We start from the raw sequence: 6762 nt of genomic DNA, 5'->3' as shown, positions 1-6762 counted from the left end.
TTTTAAAAAAAATGCTCTTTATTTACCAATAAAACAAAGTCCCCTGCGCCCTCACCACCGTTAAAAAAGGGACAGTGGAGGCGAGTTCATTTCATGGCTTTCCCCTTCAGGCATCTGCTGCAGTAGGACCACATACTGTTATGTAATCCCATAAGCCTCAGTTTCCTCATCTGCAAAATGGGAACAAATCAGTTCTTGCCTCACACAAGTGCTTAGAACAGTGCTTGACATGGTAAGTGCTTAATATACATTAGCTACCATTAGATCATGATGCAACCTTCGAAAATACCGTACAGGAAGGTATATGGTTGAGCGGTAAAACCAACTCCCAAAGGATAACCCTGGCCAACCTTGAGGGCAATGCTGTCAGTTTTTTTTTCTAGGCATTGATTTTAGTTTTTCCATAGTGATGATCATTCCTGAGTTATTTATTTATTTTTTTTAAACATTTTTTATTTATTTATTTGAGAGAGGGACAAAGAAAGTGAGAGAGAGCACAAGTGGGGTGAGGGGCAGAGGGAGAAACAGACTCCCCGCTGAGCAGGGAGCCCGATGCGGGGCTCGATCCCAGGACCCTGGGATCATGACCTGAGCCGAAGGCAGACGCTTAACGACTGAGCCACCCAGGCGCCCCTGTGTTATTTATTTTTTTTTAAGACTTTATTTTTAAAAAAGATTTGAGAGAGAGAGAGCATGTGTGCGCACCGGGGTGGGAGGGGGCAGAGGGAGAGAATCTTCAAGCACACTCCCCACTGAGCACAGAGCCTGATAAGGGGCTTAATCCCACCACCCTGAGAGCATGACCTGAGCCAAAATCAAGAGTCGGACACCTAACCGATGGAGCCACCTGGGCGCCCCTGAGATTTTATTTTTTCAGTAATCTCTACATCCAACACGGGGCTTGAACTCACAACCCCGAGATCAAGAGTCGCATGCTCTACCGACTGAGCCAGCGAGGTGCCCCAATCCCTGAGTTATTTTCAATGGTCTTTTTGAACATTGAAAAGGGCAGGTAGCCCAGTGACCGTGGCAGGCCGCTCAGAAAGGAAAGGAGTCCTTCTTTCCTCCCCTGCTGTGATTCCCAGTGTTTTCAAAGTGAAATATCAGAGCTCCAAACAGCTGTTCCTGGCGCCCTGGGACTCAGCATGTCTGAGCTGGGCTGGCAGAAGTCATAGGTTCTGTCAACTCCCGGGGGTGGACTGAAATCCTGAGGGGCTCTGGAGTCCCAAGAGACGAGAGGACTCAAGGACTGGCTGTGGGAAAACAGATTCGGCTTTCAAACTTCACCCCACCGCTCCCACCCCACCTCCTCCCTTTGAACTTGGGTCCCCACACTCCAAAGAGGGTGAGTAGGTGGCCGGTGAATCTCCTTTCCCATCTTCCAGCTGAGGAGGAGGAGGAGGACGCTAATGGGTAGCTCACGACAGGGCACCTTGAGCCCAAGTTTCAATAGAAACCAAGTCATTCCTTCACCTTTCAACACATTTCCCTAGTCTCCTGACAAACTCTCTCCTTGGAGACGTGGACAGCTCGGACATCCATCCTACAACTGTCCCCTCTGGCCAACCAGCAAACATCGCCTGATGTGTGCTTCGCAGGAACAGTCTGCAAGTACATGTGGAGATGGTGCGGCGATCATCCAGGCTAATCCTCAAATGAACCGTGCGGGCTAACAACAGTCACCCTATTTTCAGAGAGGAGAGTCCAGCGAGCGTAGTTAACCACACCGGGAATTCATGGTCTCGCAGTGCTGGAGGCCAGAGGTCCAAAATCAAGGTGTCCGCAGGGTTAGCTCCTTCTGAGGGCCGTGAGGGACGGATCTACAACCTTCTGTCTCTGCCCATCATCTTCCCTCTGTGTGTGTCTGTCTCTGGGTCCTAATCTCTGACCCCCCCCCCACACTTTTTTTTATAAGGACACCGGTCATACTGGATTAGGGCCCAGTCAATGGCCTCAGTTCAACTTGACTACCTCTGTAAAGACCCGATCTCCAAAGAGGTCACACTCTGAGGTACTGGGGTCAGGCTGCCATCTTTTTTGAGGGGGCCACAATCCAGCCCATAACAGGCTCTCGAGTCCGACGGGCCTGAGCTGGTATCCCACTCTACCACTTACTGGCCACTTAATCTCATTAAGCCCTGGCTTCCTCCTTCGCAAAAGGGAATTAAGAACATCTTCCGTGTGGGTTTCCGCATGAGGACTACGTGAGATATTTGGCATTTCCCGTGGTGCTGAGTCAGCCCTCTTGTTATTACTGATGAGGGAGGCGGATGCCGGGGATGCTCCACCTCAGAGCACACTCTCAGGCCCTCTGACTTTCCCTGTGGCTGCAGCGCATGCAGACCTCACACTCGGCCGAGAACATGGTCCCCCACCTGCCACCCCGTTCTCTGCCTGGGGATTTCTTGGTGCTACTGAAGCTTGCTCAGCCCGCACAGGACAGTCCTAAAGGGCCAAACATTTTACGTCTCCGGGGGCAACCCTCAGGCCCTGAGGGATAAGCGTCGGGAGTTACCCCAGCTTCCCCATCATGATCACTGTCAAGTGTATTCTCCGGGGTCCCCAGCATGACTGCGCCCCAGCTGCCCACAGTGCTAGTCAAGGCAGCCTTCATCTGCTTTTCTCCTTTCTCTGACTTGTTCTTCCATTTAATGCTTCCTGGCGTCCCCTCCCCAGTAAACAAGCAGCACCCAAGTCCTTGCCTCAAGGTCTGCTTTTGAGGTACCCCTAACTAAGATAACGAGGAGACCATAGCTCAGAGAAGTTATATGGCTTGTGCAAGGATACACAATTAGAGAGAGGTGAGTCCATGATTTGAACCATGGTTTCTTTGGTTCCAAAGCCCATGGGCTCAGTCACTGGTAGTCCCTCCTCTCTAGTGCCCAATGCCTGCTATGTTCCCGTCCTCCTCATGCTCTTTGTTCTCTCATGGTTTTTTTGTTTTGTTTTTTTTAAAGATTCTATTTATTTAGTTGACACAGAGAGAGAGAGAGAGAGAGACAGCAGGGGGAAGGAGTGGGGGGGCAGGGGAGAAGCAGGCTCCCTGCTCAGCAGGGAGCCCGACGTGGGGCTCGACCCCAGGACCCCGGAACCAGGACCCGAGCCGAAGGCAGACGCTTAACCGACTGAGCCACCCAGGTGCCCCTGTTCTCTCATGCGTTTATCCTCTTCTGGACAACCACGATAAGGAAGTCATTTTGTAGTCTCTTTTTTTCTCTTGAGAAACTTAACCTAACCTTGCCCTCCTGCCTTCCCCCTTGACCTCCCTGCCACGTCAGGGCTCTGAGTCATTGGGATGGTTTGTTACGCAGCAGCGGTAACCGCAACACTTTGCACTCTTCATGCCCCGTGTTCATGAAGAAAAAGATAACTCAAATGCATGGCACAAATAAATAATCTTTAATTTCAATAAATAGCTCCCCATTATGCCAGACAAGAGGCTGTGGGAAAGATACAGTAGCATCCAACAGGGAGAGATCTATCCTAACTACACTAATTCCTTAGCATGAGAAAAATGACTTTGGTTCACACACAAACACAGAGAGATGCTCAGAGTATGACAAGGAAGGAGTCCTCTTGGACGGGAGCGCGGTGGCCATTTTAATCCACGTAACTGTCCTTTGCAAGTCTTTCGTGTGCCACAATCACCATGAATCGTCAAAAAAGGTTACTTTTGCTCTATCATATTCTATTTACTTGACATACGCACATGCTGTTACTGAAGGTGGGGTCATGACAGACAGGAGGACACTGGGTGAAATTTCACTGGGAGGGGCAGAGAGAAGGGAGTGCTCAGGACTGAGGTCCTGCCGACCACCTTGCTCACCAGGAGGACACACAGGGACACACACGTGTTCACCTGTGAGGGCACACACGAAAACATTCCCCATGGGGGGTCCTTAGGAATAAGCTAACACAAGGACAAATTCAGTTAAGCCAGGGAAGTTTCTTACACTGGAATATTTTTTGAGGCCATTTGGTTTCTCCAAATAGTCTAATCTATCACGTCCACTAAAGAGAAGACAAAGTACTTACACTTTTGGGGGAAGGTATCAGGTCTGAAGAACCCCCCCAGGGAACAGCAGCCCGTTCAGAAGCCACCCAATCAGCAGGTGTGCCTTTTGGGTGTGGGGGTCGGGCCTCCCACACACTGGCCAAGCTCTTGGAGAATTTCATCTTGATGGAGGCTGGCACCCTTGGGGAGGCCCCTTCTCTGGCCTGAGGGTTGAAAGTGCATTTGGGGGTAGGGGTATCAACAGGAGCAAGCACTGCCAGTAAGTCTCACAGCAGAGCCCACTCAGCTCGTGACGTATAGATGGGGTTTCTAGAAAGTTCTCAGGCTTTGCCCACTGAGGGCAACCATTCTGTGTGCAATAGTCAGCTTCCTCTCAGTTCTGAGAGGATTTAGTGTGTGTGTGTATTTGAGTGTGTGTGTGCGTGTGTTGTGTGGATGTAATAGGCATGTGACACGTTTTCTGTCTGAAATTTTCCTCCTCTTTTTTTAAACAAATGAAAGCTGCTTTTCCCACAGCTCTCAGGTCACCTCCAGCGAGGCAGGAGACACGCGGTCACACTCGGCCCGGGACCTCAGGCTGTGCCACTGCTCTACGGCTGTGCGGTGGGTGTTGAGCATTCGCCGCCAGTGGTTGGATTCGGAGGGGCCCGAAGAGTACTGGCCGATGACAATCCTTCCGATGAAGTCGTTGCTGCTCTTCATGTTGTGGCCAAACACTAGGGAGCCAGAGGGGCGAGGGCGGCGGGGAGGAGGTCGGAGGAAGGAGAGAAACGGAACAGGGAGGCGGGAACAAGACAGAGGCTGTTAGTCTACACGTTCCTCAACTGCAGGCACGGGCCCCTTGCTTTTGGGACATCATCTGTTTCTTTTAATGGTAAGAACGCCCCACTTCCCTCATCTCATCTGCCCGTGAGTCCCTTCACGCCAGGTATACCAGGTGGCCGGCTGTTCCTCACCATGCCAGGCATGTTCCCGCCTCCTGGCCTCCGCACCGGCTGGTCCTTCTGCCAGATAGCGGCGTCCCCTATAATAGGCAACTTTAAACTCACAGCCATTGCCCTACCACGCTGTGTACAGAGCACTATAGGTGGGTAGGTCTAGGGGGACAGTCAGCTATCACTGAAGTCTGGTTGAGTAGTTAACCCAGGGTTTCTCAATAGCAGCACTGCTGACGTTCTTTGTCATGGGGGCTGTCCTGTGCAGGATTTGAGCAGCACCACAGGCTTCTATGCACTCGACGCCAAGAGCACCACCCTCACCAGCTGTCACGATCCAAAATGTCTCCAGACGGGGCCCAATGTCCCCTGAAAGGTCAGTTCATGCTGGAGAAGAGCCACTAGGTTAAGCCGTGGGCCATGGGCCAGATATCCTCGGTGACCATTAGGCTAGCTCTGGGACGCCGAGACAAGGGAAGGAATCTCTCTGAGACTCAGTTTCCTCCTAGGTTAAAGAGGAATCTTGATAGTGCTTTACCTCATCTGTCATTGTGAGGTTTTGAAGAGAGAACGTGTGTAATGTCTCAGCCCACAGTACCTAGATAAGCACTCAGTGAAGGTTATACTGCTATTTTGAGCCCAAATCTCTGTCTGTGGAGCTTTTATAAAAGAGGCTTTATGTTTCCTCTGTTCCAGGCAATGGAGGCAAGCTTCCTGAGAGAAACGGCCATGGCAATTTCTTCTACCCCTTGTTGTACTGCGTGTCTCTTTGGAAGGCTTCTCTGTTAATTCCAATGCAAGCTTAATTTGTGTCTTTCAAGCCTAATGAGATGGTTAGCTTGATTTATCTTCCCAGCCAAGTTCTGCCTAATTCTTTATCTGTGTGTGGGTAGTCCGGGCATGTCATCTCACGAACGGGAAAGCAGGCTGCATCTGGGTTATAAATGAAGGACTGCAGAATGGGAAATATCACAGATTCACCCAGCATGAGCCGAGCAAAAGCGGGCTGGATCCCAGGAGGGATGCCGATTATCAAATAAACCAGCTAAAATATGCAGCCAAAAACAGAACTTGAATGCTAATGAGCCTCCGTTCTCCCCTGTGGGGTTCACATCAAGAATTCTAAATGATAAAAATTGGAGGGGGGGGGGCGCGGAACGGGAAGAAAAAAAGAAAAGTGGAAAAACAAAAACAAAACCCCATCCATTGTCTAAATACCAAAAAGACCCAGGGTGAACAGGCTAGCCTGTACCAGTCAAGTCCAATACCACTCCAGTGTCCAGTACCTGTCAGCAATGTGGACAAAAATTGGACCCTGTATATTTTTTGTAACTTGGTAAAGTGTTCAGGACACACAGGGGGATCTTGTTTACGTGAAGATCCCTTACAGAAGGGAAAAATTAGGACAGGAATCTTTGCTTAATAAAGGACATTACTAAGGAGCTCTCTGAGGCATTTGAAGTTTTTTTTTTTTTTAAAGATTTTATTTATTTATTTGTCAGAGAGAGAGGGAGAGAGAGAGAGCACAAGCAGGGAGAACGGCAGGCAGAGGAAGACGGGGAGGGAGAAGCAGGATCCCCACGGAGCAGGGAGCCCAATGCAGCACTTGATCCCAGGACCCTGGGATCATGACCTGGGCCGAAGGCAGACACTCAACCGACTGAGCTACCCAGGCATCCCTTGAAGTTTTTTTTTTTTTGAAAAGGTAACACTCAGGTTTGTTTTGAACCACGCCTAGTGGGCAGTGTAAGGTTTGATCTCACCAAATGAAAACAAGTTACCAGAGTCCCCTTCTCTGTGGGCCTTGGTAAA

General features: G+C 50.2%; 1 long non-coding RNA gene across 1 annotated transcript in view; it reads right to left on the bottom strand.

Moving 5' to 3' along the window:
• Positions 1 to 3378: 3378 nt before the first annotated feature.
• Positions 3379 to 6762, bottom strand: part of LOC145721573 (uncharacterized) — a 30826-nt gene continuing 27442 nt past the window's right edge. Inside the window, exon 2 of the long non-coding RNA XR_014145329.1 lies at positions 3379 to 4731. This is a non-coding gene — a long non-coding RNA (uncharacterized LOC145721573). The remainder of the gene's footprint in view (positions 4732 to 6762) is intronic.

Source organism: Leptonychotes weddellii, chromosome 5 (genome assembly GCF_054177405.1).
Source record: "Leptonychotes weddellii isolate Sample4059 chromosome 5, ASM5417740v2, whole genome shotgun sequence".
Lineage (NCBI taxonomy): Eukaryota > Metazoa > Chordata > Mammalia > Carnivora > Phocidae > Leptonychotes > Leptonychotes weddellii.
The sequence above is the reverse complement of the archived record's forward strand: the minus strand, read 5'-3'. Positions and strand labels throughout refer to the sequence as shown.